Genomic DNA, 26,344 nt, shown 5'->3' with positions numbered 1-26,344 from the left:
ACACACACAGAGAGAGACAGAGAAGCACAGAAAGAGACAGACAGACAGAGATACAGAGAGTGACACACAGACAGAGAAGATACACAAAACACACATATTATGGGCCAGAACTCTGAAACAAGGATTCTTACAAGGTATTAATCAGTGGAATTGATAAAGACAATGGGAGTTCAGTACATGTAAACCCTAACCAAAAGGAGAATAACACACACACACACACACACACACACACACACACAAAGGGGGGGGGGAGGGAGGGAGGAAAGGAGGGAGGGAGCGCACCCATGTGCATGCACATTTTAATCATCTAAGTATCCCTTTTATGCCTGGGGGAAGGAACATAGTCTGAGTAGATTGTATCAAGTGCTACAGGTAGTGATTTTTTTTTTCTTGATGTGATAATAAGAGATCAATTGACAAGTATTTAAGATGAGCAATTCCACACACTCTCCCATAATGATTACTAGGAGGATCAGAAAACACTAGTGTTTGGATAAATTGGCATTTGTTCAGTAAAGCAAATACAGTGATTACTTTTTGGAAGTAAACATAGAATTCCTTTCCCATGAGGGTAAGCCTTTTAAGTAAGTAATCTTCTAATTTCCTAGTTGATATTATTGCATTAACTCTTTTCCAAATCTTTGATAGTTCATTGTAAATCATAGGCATCCTGACACTTGGTATATATGAAAGCATCAAAAGTCTTAAAAGAAATGTTTACTTTAAATCTACAATATTTTAAATGGCCCTTCCAATCATTTTCCTTTAAAAGACTCAGGATTTTAAAAATTAAAACATATCATCAGCTTTAACATTTAAGAACAAAGGACAAACAACATCTGTGAGTAGTAGTAGCTACCCCAGTTAGGCAATGCTCTTTCCTCTCCTTTCCTTCCTTCCTTCCTTCCTTCCTTCCTTCCTTCCTTCCTTCCTTCCTTCCTTCCTTCCTTCCTTCCTTCCTTCCTTCCTTCCTTCCTTCCTTCCTTCCTTCTTTCCTCCCTCCCTCCCTCCTTCCCTCCCTACTGGCTTCTGAGGTATTCGAATCACCCCCTCAACTCAAGTCTTTCTATCTATCTTTCTGATCTATATCTTTTCCTTGTACCCAGATAGCTCCTGAGGAGAGAGTAAGGCTGGTGACTTTGTATGTACTATTCTTCACTTTAATGCAATTCATTTGCAAATCATGACATGTCTTTCCTGATGTCATGGTCCTCTTTGAGAATAAAGGACAAACAACAGTGGTCAACAGATGAAAATTTTCTACTGTGGAAGCACTTGCTCTTAATTTAAAAAAAAAATCACAGAATACCACATATAGAGAATTATCTTGTAAACAGAAAGGCTTTTGTCCTCTATCTATCATGTGCAAAAAAAATTTGTAGCTTTGCTCAGTATTATTATTTTTAGAGATGGTTTAAGGAAAATTTGTGAAATTTTGTGAAACTTATGGTCTGTCTTGTGAAATCTTTCACCTTGTGAAATAGGTAGTCTGTCTTTCCTTTGCTCTTCCTTCCTTGTGATGTCCCTTATTGTTTCTTTAATGTATTTAATTCCCTGGCTTTGGAGGTATCTGAATCACCTCCTCAAGTCATTCTGTCAATACCTTCTAAGGATTATTAGCTAAAATGATAAAAAATCTGTTAGTGGACTAATGAAAAAAAGCTTCAAAGAGAGATTTCAATGCTATAGCAATCATATTTTTACACAGAAATATGGATTTTAGAATTGGAAAGTACATTAGAGGTAATTTAGTTGCAAAGTGCTAATTTTATAGGGAAAGAAAATGAGGTCCAAAGAAAGTAAAAAAAAAAATAATCAAAATGTCATTAATAAGTGGTCAAGTGAGATTTAAGTAAAGGATCTTTCTTTCCAGTTCCAGTAAGAACTATTTCCTCTGTAACATGCTGTACTCTTAATGTATTCTAGAGAAAATAAGCTCCTTTTTATCAACCCAAATTCTATTGATAGGAGGATTTCAGATTAGAAAGCAAGGAAAAATGATGCCTTGGAAAGCCAAGGAGGGGAGTAGGGGAAATTTGTGTGACGGTGAGATTTTTACACTGACCTGTCAAATAGAAGGAGTGATCTACAAAGTCTACTAAACTAGTGGCCAGTCCTCGTTTCTTCTTGAGTACACTATTACAGAACAAAATTACTGAATTCTAGGGTTCAGCATATTTTGGTGATGATTCAGTGATTAAGGAAATGCTAATAATAGTACAAGGCATGATGCAGATTCTTTTCAGTTAGGCAGTGATTAAAATTATTTCTAATTTTATTGGAGAATTCTGAAAGTTATCAAAGTACATTGGTTTTTAAACAGTTATTTTTCTAGTGAGAGATATTGTGATATAGTGTAGTGGTCTCAAACATAAATATGAATGGGGTCACTAAATCACATAAAGATTCCTGAAGACTACACTTGACTTAGAAAATTATTTTATTGTATTTTCCTTTATTTTGTTAATATTTGATAATTATATTTTAATATATGTATATAAAATATAAGAAATTCTTCTTTTGCATAAAATAACCCTATACCCCTTTAGAAGATATAGTTCTGGAGGATGATGTATTTGTCAGCTCTGTGTAATGGATGATGGAATGGCATTGGAGTCAGGATAAGGAAAGTAGGTTCAGTTCTGCTTTTGGCATCTACTATCATTCTGACCATGGAAACATTTTAGCTTCTTTTTGACCTAGACAATTCTCTGAAACACTCGCTGATCATGGGAACCAATGATCATAGATCTAAAGCTGGAATAGATTTCAGAGACAATTTAATTCAACTCCCTCATTTTTAGGTCAGGAAACTGAAGATGGGTAAGTGACTTGACCTTAGTTATACAGAAAGGAAATGACAGAGGCTAAAGTTAGAACCACATCCCCTTACTATAGAAAAAAAATTCTGGACCAAAAATATTCCTTATAAGAGTATACTTTTGGGCATCATTTTAATATTCAGTTAGCATGCACTAACTAGAACCATGTATATGTGCATTATGAGAGAATAAAATAATAGATGTTATTCCTGCCTTTACATAGCTTATAATCTATGTGAGAAGGTTCTTTGATAGTATTAGAGTTTTTGGTTTTAATTGGTATGGCTGTCTGACCCTTTGAAGGTCAGAGACCTTCTCCGCATGGAGGCAGAGGGGAAAAACAGAGAAAGAAAGCTTGATGAAAGGATGGGGAAACAACTTAAATACAGAGAGACATGAGAAGACTAAAATTACTTTCTCCTTTGAATGTTTTGAAGAACAATCTTTTGCTGTGGATGAGGCTAACCTTGAGTTGTACTAAATAAAATCCACTTTACTTGGGAAAAATATCTTTAGTTGTCAAGTTTATTCTTTAATGAACAAGACTAAAAATGGGAACTTTGGCTTCATAGATTTTTGGATTGTAACATGTGGACAATTGCCTTGTACTGATAAATTTTTATTATCTACTAATACATCTTTATTATTGCCAGGAGATTGAGTTTTTTCCAATGAAGGAAAGAGCTGAAGGAGATTAAGTTCAAAGTTAATGTTACTTATGATATTCCATTGAATTCTAATCAGTAGTAAATTGCTGATAACTGAAAAGGAAAGGGAACTAAATATATTTGAAAGCACCAAAACTCTAAGAAGAAATGTTAATTTAAATCTGGAATATTATAAATAGCCCTTTGCAACTATTTTCTTTTAAAACACACTGGGATTTAAAAATCTTAAACAGTAGTACAAATGAGTGGGTTATCTGTATAAAGCTTGCTGTGACAATTAGGATTAGCACGCTGCAAACCATTACCAACTTAAGCTAAACACAATGCTTGCAAAGATCGCAATGAACGAAACCTGACTAAAAAAGACAGTACTTCAGCTTTGTCCTTTGCATATGGTCTGATTGCAGGTAGTCTGCAGAGCAAGTTGATACAAGTTGCTAAAGTACGAAGGAGAGGAAAGCACGAAACAAGGCAAGAATGTGAAAGGGAGGAGGAAGGAGGGCGATTGTGATGTGGAGTTCAGAGTATCCGAGTATTCTTGATCACCATGGCAACAGTGTTAGCAGCAAACAGCCCAGGATATAATAAGAAGTGGCGTGACTAGTCAGGGTGGACCGGAGGCCAAGAGAGACTACAGCTGCAGCAGCTGTAGCAGCGGGAGCACCTGGGACAGGTAGGATTCTAAGAAAGACGGAGGAGAAGCTCGTGGAATGCACCCGATGGAGGAAACAGACCTCCGAAAGGCGACAGGAGCCATGGAGAAGGACAAGCTGGTATGGTGCAAATGCCTTTTACTTAAGACCCAGATTGACTCGCTCTTTGGAGCATGCTCAGTTGGAGAATTAGAAACCCAAAGCAATTTCCTCGATTCTTTTTTTTTTTTTTTTTTTTTAAATAGTGGGAGCATTGGTGAGGGGGACTGGTTCTTGCTTAGAGCTGAACTTGAGCACAGAGATTTCGGTCATAAAAACAAGTATTGCCTTGACTGGGTTTAGGTAAAAATAGCTACATTCACCTTCTTAAGTCAAACTGGATACTGACGGTAGAGGCAAATCTTACCCTTAGCATTTGCCAATCTCAACATTCACCCCACCCGATAGAACTTTGGGATATCATCCGCTGTCTCAACAAGTTCAGATTCAAACTGCCCTTTGTCAGTGGCAAACATGAAAACAACCCATATTACCTCCTAGATTACCTCCCTTTGTGCTGGTTTGGGGCTTGTAATTACAAATCAATAAATAAGAGAAATAATAAATACTGAAAGAAATCTTTCAATAGACATTTACCTGTAACGTGAATATTACTCTATATGCTTTCCTTTTTCTTAATCCACTTTTGAGAGGTACAGCACTGCCTAGCGTGTAGTCACAAAGACTCAATTAGGAAAACTCTTTCTAGGTTCAAGTTTCACTTACTTTCCTAGGTTCAAGTTCCACTTGTTGCCTTTTTGACCCTCTTGAAGACTATATATTCAGAGCAGGAATCAGTCTGCATTAGTAGAAGTTTCTTCATTGGGAGTTCTCTATATCAATTGAAATCAGAGATTCTATTCCCATTCTCCCTGCTCCACCCGCTAAACATACAATGTCACACTCATGACTTCATTAATAATAGAAAGTTGGGTGCATTCTTTTCCACTTCACTGAAGAAGAGTATTTTGAAGATGTATTTAAATTCACCCTACTGCTTGGATCCCCCTTTATTTATCCAGCTTTACTGGATGGACAACAGTGACTATTTTGTTCTCTGTGGAAAATCTTTGGTGCTGGGGAAAGAAAATGGTTTGGAGAGGTTCTTGCAGAAGTAATCCAATAATATTGCCTCATTTCTCCATTGACACCTATTTTTGTATAAGGGAAAAGTAATTGTTACATAGTTAAGAAATCTCATATTCAAATAAGAATTTGTTGTCTTTGATCATGGTACACTTATGAATACTGTGAAAGAAAAAATCATTCATCCTCTGTATAAGATAAGGCTATAGCTCTTTAATAAAAATAGGGCATGAATTCAATTTTAAACTATGTATGAGAATAAGAAAAGATATTCCTAGTTATTGCCACACCTGGATAAAAGATAAAATTCTCCATAGTGAATTTTTTTTTTTGTGTGTAGGAAAAGTAACATTTCTTTAGTTCATAACTATGCTGATTTTGGAAGATAGATGTGATTCTATATAATTCATTTCTAAATTTGAAATTTCAATTTATAATTATTGATCATTATCAGAAAGATGTATAATTGATAGTTACATAAAGACAACATCAATTTTATATTTAACTTTAGATAGATAACATGATATAGTGGAAGGAGAGTCAGTCTTGTAATCTGAAGTTCTGGGTTAAGCCTTCACTCTTGACACTACTAGCTGTGTGACTCTGGGTAAGTCTCTTTACTTCTTTATTTCCCAGGCAACTCTAAGTTGGAGAGAAGATGTCAATCTGATTTGGCAGTGTCTTCATTGAGAGTTCCTTATACCTATGAAATTTCAGACCTGGTCCAAAAACTACAAATTAACAACCACAAAAAATGCAGTGGGTATCTGTAGTAAATACACAAAATCATAGTTTAATAAAACAAAATATTAATAATTACATATTAGTGCACTGTTAAAAACAAATTGGTAGATTAATTTTGTGCAAGTGATCATTCAGATTTTTCTTTCTTGTTGTCATGTTTAACTTTCTTCAGAATTTGCTATTATTATTGTTAAAATCAGGCTTTAAAAGAACCTGATAGCTTCTTATTTCAAAAGAATATTCTCATATTTGTGATATTTTATATATAAAATACAACTTATAGGCTTCTTTATAGACTGTGGCATTTCACTGATGAAAGATGCTTTCTCCTTCTCCTAAACCTTTATGGGGAATTTTTTTTTTTCAGCTTTTGACTTCATAAAAAAATCCCACAAACTGTAACCCTGAAATGACATTGTTGTTGTTAATTCAAATAAACTTTACTTTATTTGTAAAGTCTGCATTCAATAGAGCTCCTTTCTTTTTATAAAATTTGCCCCTCCACTCAGATGAACAAACTGAGGTGGTTATTAAAAATTCTCTTTTGTTCTAATATTTTACTAATTACTTTTGCCCTTAGAGTTTAAGTGAATAAATTGACTTATTGAACTTTTACTCCAAAACTGTTGGAGTTTTAACTGAAGAATTTAACTGAAGGTAAAATAATCTAAAAGGAAAGAAATGTTTATACTATTTTGTTCTAAGGAAATGTACCATGACATGAGAAATATGTTCTCTGTTTTCAGCATTACCTTTTACTTTGTGTGAATCTTCATGCAATTCACACACCCTTGTAGCTAAGGAAGCAACACAGACATTTGAAAGTGAAAAGTGCTGAATTGGCAGTGTCAGCTCACTGAGAAATGCAACAGGAAAGAAGGGAAGGAAAGCCAGAACTCATTTCTTTTAGTCCATTCCCTAGGCAAATCATTAGCCTAAAGCTCATGTTGGTTTTTCTAAGGGATTTTGGCAGCCCTTGCATAAGTATGTCTTATATTCTGCATAGAAATATTTTTATGGTTAAATGTTTTGGAGAAAATTATGAGGCAAATATATACTGAAGCAAAATCAAAGCACACAATCCGGAATGAACTTTTTCCCAATTTTAAAGTATGACCTCATTACTAGACTTTTCCTTAGGCCAACTTATCACACAGAAAAAAGAGTATCTGCTTCCCTTCTAAATTTGATCTGATTGCACCTTGAAGTCCAATCTTAGCATTCAAAATGAGATGATTTACATGCATATATTTCTAGGAATTGGTTACCTACTAACTTAGAAACCTTAGCAGGAAGTTTACAGATGAAATTTATTCTTGTAGTATGCTAAAGTTGTTTCCTGGTATAGGGTGCAATGTAGTAAATGATCCACTCTGTTTTTCCTCTACAGTGTTTGCACTTGGTTTTAGATTTTGTATGCTTTCCATTTGTCAGACAAGCAATGAGTTGAATGGTTGTTCTCTTCCTTTATTTTTCTGCTCAGCAAAAATCAGTTGCTTCAAGTTAAGCTATGCCCTATGCTACACAAGGATGCTTGAATCTTTTAGGATTATTGAGGTCACACTATTTCAGTGAATACACTAACCGGGACTACTCAGATCAATTTGCCATAACCTTAAAAAAGAAAACAGATATAGTGACATGTTCATCTCATGTTAGAGCAGCCACAGAGTAATTTTATTGTTTGCTTTGTGTTTATATATGTGGGCTGTAGGAGCATGTACAAGAGTGAGGAGGGAGAGGGAGGGAAGAAGGGAGGGAAAGGGAGAAAGAGGAGGAAAGAGAGAGGGAAGTGAGAGGGAAGAGAGTGGGGGAGAAAGAGAAAGAGAGAGCTGAGAGGAGGAGGGGGAGGGGGAGAAGAAGAGGGAAAGAGAGGAAGAGAGAAAATACAGTATTTGGTCCTAACTTATTTCACCTATGTATTAAATTCCCGTTGAGAAAAATTCTTCTATCAATGCAACTGTTTTGCAACTTCAGAATCTTGGAGAATTGGCTAGAGGCATTGAAAGTGTATTTTTGCTAATGTCACACAACTAGTATATTTCAAAGACAGGACATGAATCCAGATCTTCCTTACTCCAAGGCTGGCTCTATCCATTCTGATACTCTTTTTAGCTTTACATTGCAACCTCTCTTTTTTTTACTATGTTTCGCAGTGCTCATTGTGTATACTGTATATGCCATGTGATACAGTGAGTAGAAAGAATGTCATCTCTGGAATCAGAAAGACCTGGATTCAAGGTTGTTTACATGGAAAAATATATACATGCACACACATATCCATATGGATCTAGACAGATTTCTAGATAGAGATATTTATATCTAGCCATAGATATTTAGCCATAGATAAGTACTAGAACTAGACCTAGATATCAATCTCTAGATTTAGATCTAGATCTAGTTATAGATTTAGATATATTCAGATCTAGAGATTCACATATACATATAGATATGCAATATATTATCTAACTATTCATCTCATCTATCCATCTATCAATCTAGTGCCTATCTGTGTGAACTTGGCAAGTCACCCTCTCAGTACTTCTAGATTGCTCATTCAAAGACTAAGTGGCAAAAGTTCTGATTTGTACTAATCCCAAATACATACATACACATGCATTCACATGCATATCTCTCATATACATAAATATGTGTGTAGGTATATATTCTTACATAATCTTTGGAGTGAAGTAGAGAATTTGACAATCATTTATTAAGCACTACCTATGTGACTTGTGTGTCAGACACTGTGTTAGGTGCTGAAAATACAAACAAAAATGAAGCAGTTCTCTCAAGGAACTTAAATTCTGTTGACTTGGAGAGAAAGAGAGAGAATTTCATATATGGGGAATAGTAAATAGTCTATTTTTCTAAAACATAGAGCAAGATTTGGGGACTAATGTGTAATCTGTCTGGGAAAGGGCTGGAACGAGGTTGTGAGTTTATATTTTGAGTATGTAAATGCTGTAGTTTGTATTTTATCCTAGAAGAAGGTTGTGAAATTCTTGCCAGAAATTCTTGCATTTTCTTCACTTTTTAAAGCTTATAAACCATGGCCCTGGATGCAAATTTAAAACTCAAACTCAAACTCATGCCATGAGCTTTACAGATGTTTTAATGTGAAGCCTAAAAACATGAAGGTAACTATTATGTGGTAGTAATATAATAGGAGTGGAAACAGGCACATTTTAAATTAATTCTTTTTTTTAATCACTTTGAGTTTTAATTGTATTCCAAGACTGCTAAGCCTGAAAAAAAATTAGCTTTAGTATGATTTCAGGACCAGAGGTACAAATTGATTTAATTAAGGGATTTTGAAAATTGATGACTTTATATGGTTCTTTATTCATTCATTAAAAATTATATAATATTGTTCATTTCATTTTCTGGCCTTTTTCTTTTCAACAAAATCTCATTCTTTCCCTTTCTGAACCTGGTAGGGTTCTAACAATAAAAACAATCACACTCTAGTTGGAGATCCTTTATTAATGATAAGGATCTCTCCATTTTAACTGGAACAAAATTATTACAAACAATTGATTTGATTTACAAAAGCATATAAAACTAAATAAAAGAGAGCTAACCAAACACCAGATTTCCATGCTTGAGACCTGAAGATATTTTCTCATTAGTCTATATCTATTTTGCTGTGGGCCTATTTGTAAAGTGTTTTTCATACCTTATTTTTGTTAATATCAGTACTTCATAGATACTTCACTTGTGACTGCTTTTTCTTCATGTCTTTCTAGAGACATTGTAGAAAATCTTTTTGAGACACATAAAACTCTTGTTTTAAATATATTTTTCTGGTTACTATAGGAAATTATTTTCAGATATCTTTGAGGTATTATATATTATATATATATATAATTAAGTATTTCATTTTTGTGTATTGTAAAAAAAACTCAAAATATAATTTATATTTACATACATCTGTTTATATAGAAATTAATTCTTCAATTCAACTTAACCTATCAGTTTTACATTTCCCTAATAGGTAAATGCTATGTACTAAGAATTTAAGTATTAAAAATGAGAGAGCCCTAACCCTTAAGGAAGAGTAGTGGCAAGATAAGGTATGTATATAGCTATACATTCTCCTGCAAAGGAAGGCTTCAGACAAAATATAATAAGTGTTAAGAGGATTTGTTGTTGCTGTTCAGTTGTGTACTACTCTTCATGACCCCATCTCAGGTTTTCTTGGCAAAGATACTGAAGTGGTTTCTGATGTGCTTTGAGGACCAACATGATGTGGGGATGTAGATGCCAGGTGATGGCAGGCACCACAAGTTGGAGTTCAGTCATGTGAAAAATTCACAATAGCCATTTTCTTTGGCAAAAGATAGATTTATTTAGGGAAGAGGTTATAGACAAAACGAAGGGATACAATAGACATCGGGACTCGTAAATATGGAAATGGAGTTGAGAGAGCATAGAAAAGGGTTTTTCTGAAAGAGACATATTATCCTGAAAGAGTTAGTTAGCTGTAAAGAAGAGAAGTGGGGTTGGGAAACAGGGGAGTTGGGAAAGAGACCACACAGCATGGGGGAAGGGGAAAAAGACCATGAGGCAGAGTGTCATAATGGACCAACCCAAAGGAAGGCAGCAGCCATGGGATGGCCCATAAATATATTTTAGGGGGGAAATTTAGCTTCAGGACAATTCTGACAGGGCATGACAACATGAGATTGCTCAAGATCCTTAGAGGATGGGTCTCAAGAGTTTGACACAACTTTAATTTCAGACTGACAACCTTCCCAGAGAGACTAAACTGATGGAGCTAAACTGATTTCTATCAGTGCCTTCTCTGTGCTTGCCTCAGGGATTAATTCTTTAGTTTCTCTGTATCAAAACACCATTCAGGACCTCATCAGATTCTATTAACTTCTCAAGTTCATTTTATAGGTGAGGAATAAATGACTTGCCAGTGTCATTCAGTTAATAAATATCAGGTTGGATTTGAAATCAGCCCTGAGTCAGGACTTGGAGATATAAGCTTTCTATACTCCAGTGGTGTCTCTTAAAAATGGGATCCCTTAACAGTATTTAAAGATAAAGAAGGAACATGTAAAAATGCAAATCCCCTTCCCTGTTTCTTAAAATCTTTGGAAGTGTGGAGGAAAAGGAAAAAGCAACAAATTGACTAACTCTTCCTAGATAATATTGTATAAAAATGTCATTAGTTGGTTCCCCTGCCCCAATGTAAGCCATAATGTACTAAGTATCTTATATCTCCAAGTCTGACTCTCCAGCCCTGACTCCAGACCCAGGGCTCTTCTTATCTGGTTGCTGGCAAAGAGGATTAATCACTTTAAATTGAAATTCAAGGAATTCATGCACAGTTCATTCAAGAGGTAGTCCCTAGGTATTATGCTTACTATAACTTTCACAAGGTGAATGTAAGGGACTTGGGGAATAATGGTTTAGAGCCCACTAGAACTGTATTTATAAGCATTTACAAAGCTTATGGCGGACTTGGAGATATAAGATACTTAGTACATTATGGCTTACATTGGGGCAGGGGAACCAACTAATGACATTTTTATACAATATTATCTAGGAAGAGTTAGTCAATTTGTTGCTTTTTCCTTTTCCTCCACACTTCCAAAGATTTTAAGAAACAGGGAAGGGGATTTGCATTTTTACATGTTCCTTCTTTATCTTTAAATACTGTTAAGGGATCCCATTTTTAAGAGACACCACTGGAGTATAGAAAGCTGAACATTTGAAAAGATAAAGCTTCAGAAGTGTATTACTCAGAGATTGTAGGTCTTATGTGTGGGTGAAAAACTGGGAATATGAGATAGAGACTTGGGTGTTGGTCATCATATCTGATGTTCTTTAATGGTGACAATACCAGACAAGTTAGAAGTGATGTGGATTCCCGGGTGATCGCTGTATAAATGCTATGATCTAGAAATCAGGGGGATTGGTAATATTTAAAGTGATTAGTTGTGGTTTCTTCTTTGGTATAGTGAGATGTGGGGTAGGGCTGCTTTTCCCAGTTTTAATGAAATATTCATGTATGTGTGTACATGTGTATGTACTGGTATATGTGTGTTTGTGTATGTGTATGTGTGTGTGTGTGTGTGTGTGTGTGTGTATAGTTGAATGTTATATTGCCTTTGGATTGGGGTAGAGAAAATGGCTTTTGGAGGGTGAATATTTTTGTTATGGTTCTTCTTCTGGTTCCAAATCTGGTTTATTGTGTATGGATGTTTATGTGTGTATGTGCGCATGCCTGCTCATATAATTTTATTACTTATTTCAATTATTGAACATTTAATTTCTCTTTCCCAACTAAACATTAAACAAAATAGCAAATATGTTTAATCAGGCAAAGCAAATTCTTACATTAGCTATATTCAAGATACTGTGTCTCATTCTGTATCTTAAATCCATCACTTCTTTGTCAAAAAAAACAGACAATTTATTCAACTCCTATACGTGCTAAACACTGCTAAGCTATGGAGATATAAAAAGAAAGACAAAGCTAATTTTTGCCCATGTTAAGCTGATAAATCTAAATCATATAAACAATCATGCAAACATGATAAATACAAGAAAAAGTGTTGGCAATGTCACAGGGACCAAGAGAGGCAGCAAGGATTTTAGGTGAGACTTGAAGAAAGCCAAAGAAGTCAGGAGGCAGATAGGGGAAGAGCATAATTCCAGATTTTGGAGTGGGGAGGGAGCAGTCAGTGAAGATTCTTGGAGTTTAGAGAGTGGTGTCCTATGCAAACAAGATAATAATTGCAAAATACTTGGCACATAATAGGTGCTTAGTGGATTCTTGCTCTCTTTTTCTCCTCCCTTATTCAAAGAAGGGGAAGGAAGTCAGTACTATCGAACCACAAAGTATGTTGAAAGGAGTACTGTACAAGACTAGAAAGGTTGGAAGGGACTAAATTATAAAGGTCATTAGAAACCAAATAGGAAATTATTGTTGATTTTGGAGGCAATTGGCGACTACTTGAGTTTATTGGCTGAGAGAACCAGAGAACCAGATCTACACTTTAGGAAGATCAATTTGATACATCAATGGAGGATAGACTAGAGTGGGAAGAGACTTTAGAAAGTGAGAACAACCTATAAATTATTGCAATAGTTTAGGCATAAGACATAAGGTGATGAGTGCCTTCATCACATTGATGGCATTGTAAGAGGGGGGTAAAGAGTGCATATGAAAGATACTACAGAGGGATATTTTGGGAAGAAGAATGAATTTGGGAGGAAAGATAATGAGTTTTGGACATATGATAGCCTTTAAGATGTTTATAGGACATCTAGTTTGATGTTCAATAGGAAGTTGAAATTAGATTAGGAGAAAGATTAGGGTTGGATAAAAAAAAATCTGAAATGTATCTGCATAGAGTGATAATTGAAACAATAAGGCAACCAAGGCAAATAGTATAGAAGGGAAAAAAGAAGAGGGCTCAAGGCAGACCTTTCAGGGATACCCAGTGTTAGTGGGTATGGACTGGACACAGATCCATCAAAGGAGATGAAGTCTTTAGATAGGTTGAAGGAGAACTAAGAGATAGAAATGTCATGGAAACCAAGAGAGAAGATAATATCAGGGAAAATAGAGTTATTGACAGTGTCAGAGACTGCAGAAAAATCAAGAAGGATGAGGAATGAGAAAAGGCCAATAGAGCTGGCAATTTTAGAGATCACTAATAAATTTGAAGAAAAGTTTCTGTTGAATTATCAGACCAGAAATTGGAAGGCAGAGAGGTGAAGAAAAGGAAATAGAGATACAAATTAAAGTAGGCCTTCTCAAACTTTGAGCTACAAAATGGAGGAAAGCTCTACGATGATAGATAATGATACTATAAATCAAGTAAGGGTTTTCTTCCCCCCCCCCTTTTTTTTTTAAAGGATTAGGTGTGTTCAAAGACAGTAGAGAAGCAGCAGGAAGAGAGAAAAGGCAGCTGACAGAGTGGAGATGATAAAGAGGCAATCTTCTGAAAAAAATTTGTTTTTCCAAAGAAAAAGTCACCTATTTCTGTGAAATAGGATTGAAGATAGATCAAGGTATCTGAATGTTGTGAAATGAGGCAGAGATGACAGAAGGAAACTCTTATTGATTGGCTTCAATTTTTTTTTTTTTGGTGAAATATGATGCAAATTTCTCAACTGAGAAGGTGGGAGAAGAGAAGCCAGGAAGTTCAGAAGGAAATGAAAACAGTTGGAAAGGCCACCTCGGTGAGTTGGATAAGTGAATCATTTAGGGAAATTTCAAAGGATTGCTCTGCAACAATAAGAAACTATTTGTGATCATGTAACAAAAATTTATAGTGGACCCAGTCAGCTTAATAGTGTTATCTCTGGATGAAAAGGTATGCACAGTGACTCTTTTTAGGCATAGTTCCAAAAAGTTTTTTCCAGAATATGTATACCAATTCATAACTCTATCAACAATACAATCGTATGATGATTTTTTTTTTGCCCCTTAGTCTTTCCCACAACTGTCACTTTCCTCTTGTCATCTTTGCCAATCTAATGGATATGAGGTAGAACCTCAGATTGATTTTAATTCTCTATTAATGATTTGGAAGATTTTTTTCTAGTAGTTATTAATAGCTTGAATTTCTGTCTTTGAAAACTGCCTGTTCATAGGGGAATGACTCATTCTCATAAATTTGAAAAAGTTCTTGATATATATAATGAAATGAGAACTTTATCAGAGAAACATGCTGCAATGATTCTTCCTAGTTAGCCTGTTTTCCTTCTAACTTTAGATGTGTGATTTTTCCCTCCTCCAAACTTTGTTTGTAATCACTATTCTCTACTTTGTTTCTTTTGATTTCTCAATTCTTGGTTTAGTCAAGAGTTGTTACTCTATAGAGTGAAAGGACAATTTATTTCTTGCTCTTCTATTTGTTTTTGATGTCACTTTTAATGTCTAAGTCATATGTAGCCTGTTGGAGTTATTTTGGTGAAGGGTTTAAGTTGTTGAACTATACTTGTATTTGGCCAGATTGGTTTCCAGTTTTCTTAGGAGCTTTTTCCCCTTGTAATTAGTTCTTATTTCAGAATTGGAGCCTTTGGATTTATGTAACCTTAGGCTAAATTGTTTACTTGTTTCTCTATGTTATATGTAACATAGTTATATATAACATAGAAATAATATAATTACTTCTGTATTTTGTATACCTAATCTCTTTAAGTGTATGGCTTCTATTTATAAATGAGTTTTTAAAACTAGTTTTGATGATTCCTACTCTTTAACATATTTTGAGATCTGGTGTTGCTAGACTCTCTTCCTCCCCACATTATTTCTCTTGAGATTCTTGACATTTTTCTACATGACTTTTATTAATTTTTTTTCTTTCTACCTCTATATAATAATCCTTTGGTAGGTTGATTGATATGGCTTAACACATGTTTATTATTGAGTATTTATAATTTTGTTTAGATTGAATCTGTTCTACATTTCTGGTATAAATCCAATAAGTCATAATGATAATGTTTTTAAAATGCTGTTGTAACCTATTTATAAATATTTTTACCTAAATTTTTTTGCATCACCATTCATTAATAACATTATTTTATACTTCTCTGTTTTGTCTTTCTTTGGTTTGAGTATCAAAACCATAAAAGATATAGAAAGTTTCTTTCTAGTGCTTTTATTATTTTCTTGCCAATGGTTCATATAAAATTAAAATTAATTAATCTTTCAATATTTTTTACAGTTCACAATAAAACTGACCCTAGATTATTTTCTTTTTGAGAGTTCATTTATGATTAGTTAAATTTATTTTTTCTGGCTTATTTTTATAACTTATTTATTCATCTGTTGACTTGGGCATTTCATATTTTTATAAATATTCATTTTATCTGAATTATTAGTGTAGGGTATATAATTGTGCAAAATAGTTTCTAATAGTTTCCTTTATTTCCTCTTCAATTACTAAATTGTCATTTTTTTCAGATTTGAATAATTTTCCTCTCATAAAAAATCAGCTTACCTTTTAATTCATTTTATTAGTTTTTTTAAATTGCTAATTTTATTGTTCAATTCATTTTTTTGTTTTGTTTTAATTTCTACTTTGATATTTAATTAATTTTTGTTTTATTTTGTTTCTAGTTTTTTAGGTGCATGCCCAATCAGTTGATTTGTTCTTTGTCTTTTTTGTTGATAAGAACATCTAGAGATAGAATTTTTCTTCCTAAGGATTGGTTTATCTGTATCCCTTAAATTTTGATATATCACTTCATTCTTATCTTATTTGATGAAATAGTCTATATTTTTATGTACTTTGACCCATCAATTGTTCAGGATAATTTAATCCTAATACATTTTGATACATTTAAAATTTGTTCTTCAAAAGCCCTTTATTGAACACAACTTTTATTGAGTTATATTTCTTAGTTTTTGGTTAGGATCTTCCTCCATTTCCCTCTTCTTTCCCCCCTATAATGTTTGGGCTAGCTCTCTAGAAGGCCTCAGAATCAGTCAGGGTCTGGATCAATTAAGGTCCTTGGTCCTTAGGGGGAGAAGTAAAGGAGGCAGGCAAGCTGCCACACAGCTTGCCAAAGATGTATTCTTGAGTCTGGAGTCTGGAGTCTCCAGCCTCTCTCCTCCTCTTCCTGCAGCCAAGTGACCCTGACCTCTCTCCCTCAGCCCTCCAATCCTTGCCTACGATTACCTCACCATCACCCATTCAGCAAGCACCACTCATAAGGAGAGCCATCACATCATCATATCATCTAAATATATGTATATAGAACCACTGTCTCACATCAAATAGATAATTAGTCTTAAGTGCTCTGCTGTCTGATTCAAACACATCTTTTCAGTTTCAGTCCTCTATATCCCCCATCTAGTACATTATCAATTGTTATAAAAGTGCTGTGCATATATGGAAAGTGTGTAAATTCCTTTATGTTCTCTTTCAGTGATTGCCAGAGGTCTATTATTTCTAATTTTTTTATTCTATTTTGTTCCTTAAGTTGATTATCTTTTTTTTTTGTTAGATTTGACTAGTTCTTAAAGGTCACATTCAATTCTATTATAATTTTAATTTCTATTTTCCCATACAATTTGAAATTATGATTACTACCAGATTTTTTGCTGGATAATGCCTTTTAAATAGATTCCAATTTTTAGCTCTGCATATGATCAAAAGAGAATTTTCTTATCACATGCTTCACAGACAAGGATAATTTATAAAATATCTTTACATACTCTAAGTCTTTCCAAGACACTTTATAACATGTCATTATATCTCTTTTGGAAGAAGGCTTGCCAGCCTTTTTCATGTGGGGAATTGTATCAGCTGAACATGCTAATGCCTACTAGTACAAGCTCAGTTTAGTATCCAGTCTCCTGTTATACAATAATCTCCAGTGAGTTTAGTCCAAATTGACCCCCCTCGGCTCTACTACATTCTTATAAGATCCTTGCGAGGCACATATACCAATGACTGCAATTTTCTCCTTAAATAAACACAAAATCCTTGACTTGAGTTAGGTCCCATGAAAAAAGATGAAGCTTTTGAAAAATTGTTTAGAGATGGAACTTTCAATACGTCTGTCAGAATATTGTTATTGGTAAGGTAAATAAGCTCAAGCTTTAGGGGATTAAGATGTTTGTCATCAACTCCATTTCTATTTTACAAAGTCAAATTACATTCAGGTTCCGGTACCACAAACTTTTCATTTCTTTTTCTGAGTGCTAACAGAACCCATGTCTACCTAGTTTATACTTATAACAGAATATAACCTCTTTAGCTGAGGTCTGCTGGGAGGGTTCTTATATCCAACCACTGAGACATCTTGTCACATGATCCTTCTATCTTTCTGAGAGGATGAGTGTTGCCTAATTTTTCATTGTTCATTTAATTTTCCATGGACTTCTGTCTTCTGAGTATTTAGGAATACCTTGTCAATTTTATTCCTTGGCCCACATATAAGAAAGATGTCTTAGAGACAGCTGAAGGCATTTTTCTTTATTTGTCAGACCTCATTTTGTGCTCTTTAACTTTTTTCAAATTTGCTTTCCACAGTAGCTGGTCACACTCAATCTGCTTTTCATCTCCTTCAAGAATGGCCAGGTGTATGCACAAATCCCTCTTATCTAGTCATTTACTGCTCATTTGGGATAGTCTGGTAGCATTCAAATACACCATCTTTCTGGCATATTTGATTAGCAGCTTCTGGAGCAGCCAGTTTGCAAAGTATGCAAGAATAGACTTAGCCATAGGTCTAGTATAGGGTCTCAGTTTTCCCAAACTACTTTTATAATCTTTGCCAACATCACAACCCTATGAGTCCTCTGGGACCTATGATTTCAGATTGCAAATGAAATGAAGCTGATCTCTTGAGGCTTTCCATTAGTTGCCTCTCCTTTTCAGTATCAATCTCCTGCTATTGCTGGAGTACTTCAGTGACCTGTTCTATTTAGGATTTTAATGGTTCTTCCCAAGGAAAGGAGCTGCCAAATCTTAGTTATTCTATCCCCATTATCTGTACATCATTTCTTCATATCCTCTCCCTTCAAAATATAACCTCTTTAAGACCCTTATTACTAGCTACCTCATCTATTACAACAGTTCTCTTAATCGGTCCCTTTGCCTGTAGTGTCTTCTTTTTGTGATTCATCCTTCACAAAGTTGCCAGATTGATTTTCAGTACAGATGTAACCCTATCACTTTCATGCTCAAGAAACTTAAATGACTTCCTATTGCCTTTAGGATAAAATACATTTTTTTCCCCTAGACAATTTAGCTTTTTTAGAGTCAGATCATATTCAGCTCAGCCAATCTTTCTTTTGAGCTACCCCATTACTGATGCTAATCTTAAACATATGATATACATTTCCATGTAAAAACACAATTTGTCATGTTGAGTCTCTTGAAATTAATTTTTGGTGTTGGCTCTTATATGTTAAATTTTCTATTAAGTTTGGGTTTGGTTGATAGAAAGTTCTGAAAATCTGTATGTTATTGAATGACCATTTTTCTCATTGAAATTTATAGATAATTTTTCTAGAGGTGATATTTTTGGCCACAAGTCTAGTTCTTTTGACTGCCACTATAATTCCAGGGCCATTATAATTCCAGGACCCAAAATCTTTTATTGTAGCTCCTGATAAATCTTGTACAATTCTAATTGCAGCTCTAGCATATTTGAATTTTTTAATTTGTTTTTTGTAAAATTATCTTTTTGATTTGTGGGTTCCAAAAATTGTCAATAACATTCCTATGTTTTCCATTTTAACCTCACTCCACCCAGAGATCTCTCTCATCTTCTTTCCTCACTTTTTGCTTCCCCATTCCCTATTCCCCTCTTATTTCTTTATAGATTTTGGAGGGTGTTATACCCTTCATGGTATATATGTAATGTTACCAATTGAACCCATTCTCAATGTAAGTAAGTTTTCAGAACTAAGAGCCTTCCTTCCCCCTCTAATTCCTCTATGTCTATTCTTACTCTGCACCTCATTTGTATAACATGATCACTATTTTTTATCTTTACTCCGCCAATCTTTCTTTTAAGCTTACCCTATTGTTGATGTGAATCTTAAACATAAAGTATACATTTTCCATGTAGACAAAACAAACAATTTGTCCATGTTAAACAGTCCATGTTGAATGCCTTAAAATTGCTCTTTTATATGGGCTCTTATCTATTAAATTTTCTGTTAAGTTTGGGTTTTAGTGATAGAAAGTTCTGAAAATCTGTATGTTGTTGAATGACCATTTTTATCATTGAAAATTATAGATGATTTTTCTGGATGTAATATTTTTGGCCACAGACCTTTGTTTTTTTGCTTGTCTGTAGATATGATTCCAAGACTGGCAGTCTTTTATTGTAGCTACTAAGTCTTATATAATTTTAATTATAGTTCTAGCATATTTGAATTGTTTTTTTCTTGTTTCTTGAAAAATTTTCTCTTTGATTTGGGGGTTTCAAAATTTGGCAATAATATTGTGTGTTTTCCACAAAGGATCTCGTTGAGGTGGTGATTGGTGGATTTTTTTTTTCTATTTTTACTTTCCTCTCATGTTCTATCACTCCAGGACAATTTTTTAAGAATGAGTTTCCTGAATTATTGTGTCAAGGTCTCTTTTTGGTCACAACTTTCTGCCAATCCAATTATTCTTGTATTTTCTCTTTTTGATCTTCACATCTGTTGGTTTTCTATGAGATATTTCACATTCTCTCCTATTTTCTCATTCTTTACACTCTATTTTATTATTTCTTTGTTGCACATAACTTCACTGGCTTCCCCTCGCTGTATTTTAACTTTCAAAGAGTTATTTTCATCTTTGAAGCTCTGTACCTCCTTTTCTTATTGGCTAATTTTTTTCTTCATAATCTTGTTTTTCTTGGATGGTTTTAATTTTTTTCTTTAGTTTTTCCTCAATGTCTCTCATTTGATTTTTGAATTCTTTTTTGAATTATTCTATAAACTCTCTCTGGGCAGGGAGCCTTTTCATGTTACTCTTTGGGGTAGAAGTTTTTTTTGTTTTGTTTTGTTTTTGTTTTTGTTTTTTTAACTAAAGTATCCTCTGAAGATAAATTCCAGTCTTCTCTGTTCCCATAATATGTTTCAATGGTGGAGTTCATTCTTCTTTGCTGGTTCATTTTTTTTTTTAAATAAGAGGTATTAGTGTAAGCACCCTAATGGTGGGGTAGGAAGATGATGTCTCAAGCTTCCCTTCAGCTCTCCATTCTGACCAGGAATCCTCATACCAAGAGCTCCACCCTCTTGCAAGTGCCCACAGCAGCAGTTGAGCCTAGCATTCTTAATTGGTTGAGGTTTCCTGGATTCAGACTACAGGTAGTAAAAATTTCTGTAGTTTGAGCTGAGACTCCTGCCTGAACCCAGATAGCCCCAGGGCTTCTCACTTGCTGTTTCTGTGGAGCTAGTCAGGAAGGGTTTACCCTTCATACCTGTTAAACTCCCATTCTGGGGTTGGTCTTTGGGTCTTCTTAGGTTGTCCCTGGAGGACCTCTGTTCTGCCCCAAGTTTTACTGTTTTTCATGCATTTGTGTTCATCCCGAAGTACAAATTTGTTATTGAAATCTGGAGAGCCTGAAATTTTCTGACCTTTCTATTTCACCATCTTCCCAGAATCCTCCCAAACTTTAATATAAAATACAAACCACTTCTATTAGCTATTAAATGCCTTTTAAATCTGGTTCCAACTTAACTTTCTGGACTGATTTCTTGATATTTCCACTAACATACTCTATATTCCAGTTAAACTGGCCTCTTTGCTGTTACTCATATGTGACATTTTGTTTCTTGCCTCTATGTCTTTGCAGATACTGACCCTCAGACCTGGGCTGCTCTTTATCCTTGCCTCTCCTTCTTGGTATGGAACTCTTCAAGGCTCAGTTCAGCTGATAGCCTCTTACATAAGGCATTTCTTGATCAACTCAATTGTTAATACTTTCTATTCCACTCTCTCATATTATTTTGTATTTACTACATATATTATGTTTTTAATTAATATTGATGTTCTCCTCAATAGAATGTTTCCTTTTTTTTTTTTTTTTTTTTTTTTTTTTTTTTTTTTTTTTTTTTGTCTTTGCATCTTTGGTCTTCCACAGGTCCAGTACACAGTTTAATAGACAGGTACTTAATAGAGGTTTAAATTGAATGGGATGTTGCTTCTCTGAGAAGTGCTTTCATTTTGATTTAATGAATTCTTTGAATTTGTATCAGCAAGAATAGGGGCTGATCTTTCTCTCCAGTTCTGCTTCTAATAAAAATATGAAACTCCTCCCAATCAGATATCTTATATAATACATTTTTTCCATGAGGATTTTGTACCTTCTTCCTCCTAATTCTTAGTGGGAGGTTTAGTGACCAGTATGCATACAGTCTCTTTAACTCTTCTCACTCCAGTAATGCTAGAATGCTCTGGTGTTTTACTTATATTACAGAACACAGAGATTTGTTTGCCATCTTGTATACTTTAGCTATTACTTAATACTTCCTTAAATCATCCAATAGAATGGTGATGGTGGTTGTTTATCCCTCTTTCCTGAAAAGGACCATAACATCAGAGAGGTGTGTCATGACATGCAAGTGAATTGGATTTAAGTGAGGGAGGGCTACACCAGATCACCTCCTCACTTTCCCCTCAATGGCCATGAATCTAGTGGGCAGATATAGATAAGGATTAGAGATGACCCTTGATGAAATGGGAGAGCTTGGACTTAAGCTAAGGTCTTCGAAAGCACTTTTAATAGCCTTGTCTCCATAGTTAGCAAGCATTCTTAAAGCTAGGGGGATCTAGCATTATGATTTATCTTTTCTACAATATTTGAAAGATTTAACAACCATTTTGTTTAATTTAGCTTACTAGTTTACAACAGAACTCAACAAATATGAATGTTCAATAATACTTCCATATAATAGTAATTAGTTACAATATCATTATTTTGGTGAAAAAGAGGGTCTCAGAAGCAACAACAAAATTTCTGTCAACCCTGCATTTTTTTTTTTTAAAACCCTTCCTATTTGCAAATAGGAAAAAAATGAAAAAAAAATCCTTTCAACCAAAAAGGATTATCATAGTCTATTCAAGTATTCAAATATTGTAAAACTGCAAAAACAATATTTTCCTATATAATAGTCTCATATAACATATTTGGGCCCCTTAAAGACTTGACTATAAGGCCATATGGATTTCAGTCACCCAGTACTTTATTCCCACAGCTATAATGGGGTCTCTTATCCCTGAATATGTCATTTAATTTCTGTTTTAGCTTCAACACACAATTCTGTTTTCCTTATCATAGTGTTGCTTTATTTATTTACTTTTTTTCAAATTCATAATTTTAACTCACAGGTTAACCACTTAAGTAAATGAATAGTAAAATAAGGAGCATTCATTTTATAGTCATGGGAATTCTGTTTAATTCCTTGATCTAATTTCTCCTAAGTAAGCTTCCCTTTCTTTCATTTCATCCCAACAAACTGCTTTCTTGACAGAAACCTTTTCATCATAGGAATCCCACTGATATTCTCTTCTATGGTTCTTCCCTTAGTTCTTCATAGCTGGAAAGAGAATGAGGGAGAAAAGATAAATCTTGCCCAAATCCTTGCTTTAGATACATTTTCTCAAATCTAGGTCCTGGAACTGAAGTTCTGAAAGGGTCTGGCAGCCTTTCTAGTTTATAATAGTTGCACAGGCCTTGGGTATTCTATTATCTTGGTTTTCTCCTTTTCCTCTCATCCTGATCTGCAACAACATTTAGCTTGGCAATAACTGTAGTTCAGAGGAGAAGCTCAGTTGTGGCCATTTTTCTCCCCCTTTTCCATGGAGCATTGGAAGAACTTAAGAAATTCCAGGATACCTACTCTTTGGCCAATACTGAGCACTCTGAATTGTTCTATTGAAACCAAAGCCAATTTGATCCATCCCAGTACTGGAAATCCCCACTGGAAACACTATTTGGAAGAGTCAAACAGGCATGATATCTGTATTTGTCTTCACAAGTAATTAATATTTTTCTTACCTTGGGAGTACTAAATTCTACCCCATCTTCATTCATGGGTATCCATTCTCATTTTGCATATAAAGAATTGGGTAACTAGATACTTGTGGTAATGAATTGTTAACCTTTTTTTGTATATACTTTGTGCATAACATAAATGTATTACATTTATATTATTATTATGATGTCCAAACACAAAGTTTTATAATGAGATTTGAGATTTATATGTTTATTTAGATTTGCAAGTTAGAGAAGAGACTAATTAATGAGGAAAATTGACACTATAGGGTGATATGAAAAAGTCCAAGTAATGGATTCAATTTCCTCATTTGTAAAATGACAATGATAAAATTACCTACATGCCAAGGTTATTATAAGGATGAAATGGAATAATTATAATATACTACTTAGCCTGATACATAGTAAGCACTATATAAATGTTACTTATTAGTTATTATTATTTTGTAGTTTTGCTTGGGTTCTGGCATTGGCAACCTCTTGCTCAATATATGAAGGAATATAAACTCTCACGTATTCCTTAACATGTTTCTGTATATTGCCTTTCTCAAACAAATGGTATAGATAGGAATTAGAGTATCATAAATAGTAAGATACCGATTTCATCATACAAGTACGTTTTCGTAATTTAAACTTGTGAGATGGAATTGAAGGAGATGTGAACATTTTGGATTGGTATAAAACTTTGAGATCGTTAATTCCCAATAATTTTTTTGGGAGGAGGAGGAAGAATTCATAATTGTTTAAAAACGGAGATTTTTGGAAAGCTGTATATATACAGAGTGATCTGAAGCCTAACCAAGAAGCAATTATCAAAATTTCAGGATGTATATTTACAACACAGAGTACAAATTAAGACTGAATCCACCAGAAATATGAAACTCTCAGCTTGAACCAGAATAAAATATAATTGGGAAATGTTTAATAAAATAAATAAAAATACAATACAATGTAGATATGGTTAGTTGTAGTTTTCTCAATCAATATGTGGCCCACAGGGATCTGTTTTTATTTGAGTGTGACACCACTGGTATAGTGTTAATCATGCAGATTAAATTTAAAAGTGTGTCATGTGAACACTTTCCCCCTCCCCCAGAGCCTGTTATTAAGCATTTACTATCACACCACTGGTCATATTTAACTATGGGATGCTTGCAAGTAATATTGAAATGGGTTTGTTAGATCATATTAAAAGGTTAAGATACTGCCTGAAAAGGGATTAGCCCAATTCTCTATTTTACTGAAAACAATGCACTCTGATTATTAGATTACTGATAGGGAAGATGTAAATATGCTAGTCATTTAAAAAAATTGGAAACATCCAGGTGTTGTACCATCTGGAGTGCTTATTTTTAAATTATGTTGTTTATAAGGGAAAAATCTACTGCCCAGTTTTCAATTGCTATTACAGTTAATTATATTTAGTTCTTTAGATTTTTTTTTGGTCATAGGACCTAACAGCTGTTCCTTTAATGATACAAATGTGAAGAATTATTAAAGTACTCTTTTTATTTTTAAAAGAGTAAAAAAAGTTGGTGTGGTATATAGAGATTTCTAAATTAATTAAACAAATAAGTAAATGGCAAGTTTTAAAAAACAGTTCCTAATTTTGCCCTTGGACAATAGTAAATTTCCATTTCTAGCTAGAAATTTTGGTTCTGTGGCAGAAAAACCCTAAGGCCCAAAATGTCTAGTTAGAAATGGAAATTTACTAATGCGTAATGGCTGAATGAAATCTCTTAGGATAGCACATTGTTTTTATTAATCATTTAAATAATAGTATAACTTAATTTGTCAAATTACTTCCCTTCTTAGCAGTACAACTGATGCAGTTTGAATGCTCTCAATTCCTGGTGGTCAAGAGATTAGTGGCAATAAGAGCTGTTAAAGATCCCTTTAGATTGGCCGCAGGTTTAGGAGTGAAAGAATTCACTTATTCCTAAATTATTAGTTGCAAAATGAAAGTTTATTGTTGGATAGAAATCAGTTTGCTAAGGGACTGACTTCTATAATGGCAAAGATCTATTGGGAAATGGAATTTTGGCTCTAAGAATGCTTTTTCAGTGGGTAGAAGGGTGCTGGCAGCTGAGCAAGCTACCTAGGGCCATCTGCAAAGACTTTAGTTAAGGGAAACTGTTATATTGGGTATCTTGGTGGAGGATGGGTCAGCCCAAGCTGAATATGAACAGTATTTCTCAGTTGAATGAGAATTTAGAATTTCTATGGGAGTTGGTTTGCCCCCGAATAGTACTGCTTCTCTTATCCTGGGAGGGTGGGTCTTTTCTAGACTTCTTAGAGTCTAAGAGATCCTGATCTCTGAGATCAGAAAAGGGGACACAATCTCTAAGAGTGATAATCTTAAAGGGAACTTTAATCCCTCCCTCCTTCACAAGGAGAAAATAAAAAAAAATTAATGGAGGTAAAAGACTGGGTGGATTTTGAGCATAGGACATTGTATGTCCAACACAAGGACACTGGGTACCTGGGAAATGTATATGGCTGGCAGTGGGAGGAAAGTAGTAAACTTGGAAATACAACATGAGTGTCAAAAACAAACTTCTGCTATTTCATAATTTTTCCCTCCTAGGACTGATCCTGATGGAAGCAAAAAATCAGATAATCAAGAAGCATTTGTTAACCATCCACTGGAAGCATGGCACTGTATAGGCACTGGGGTATGCAAAAGGAGAAGACATGACCTGGCTTTCAAGAACTTTATCAAACATTTAAAAAAAAATAATTAAATAATTAAAAAAAACCCCAAAAATAAAAACAAAAAAACATTAAGTTCCTACTCTGTCAGGCACTGGGGATACAAATGCAAAGAATAAAGCAAGCTTTACTCTCC

The 26,344-nt window shown here is 34.3% G+C and overlaps 1 long non-coding RNA gene across 2 annotated transcripts; it reads left to right on the top strand.

Moving 5' to 3' along the window:
• The first annotated feature begins 4,055 nt into the window (after positions 1–4,055).
• On the top strand, positions 4,056–26,101 carry LOC100927652. 2 transcript variants are annotated; one of them, XR_004230895.1, is made up of 4 exons: positions 4,056–4,263; positions 5,905–6,027; positions 13,894–14,220; positions 26,084–26,101. It is a non-coding gene; the product is annotated as an uncharacterized LOC100927652 (long non-coding RNA). The 2 variants fall into 2 exon arrangements; XR_147446.3 differs by lacking the exon at positions 5,905–6,027.
• The last annotated feature ends 243 nt before the right edge of the window (positions 26,102–26,344 follow it).

This window comes from Sarcophilus harrisii, chromosome 1, assembly GCF_902635505.1.
Source record: "Sarcophilus harrisii chromosome 1, mSarHar1.11, whole genome shotgun sequence".
NCBI classification, from domain to species: domain Eukaryota; kingdom Metazoa; phylum Chordata; class Mammalia; order Dasyuromorphia; family Dasyuridae; genus Sarcophilus; species Sarcophilus harrisii.
Note: the sequence above shows the minus strand (reverse complement) of the source record. Positions and strands in the feature narration are given on the sequence as shown.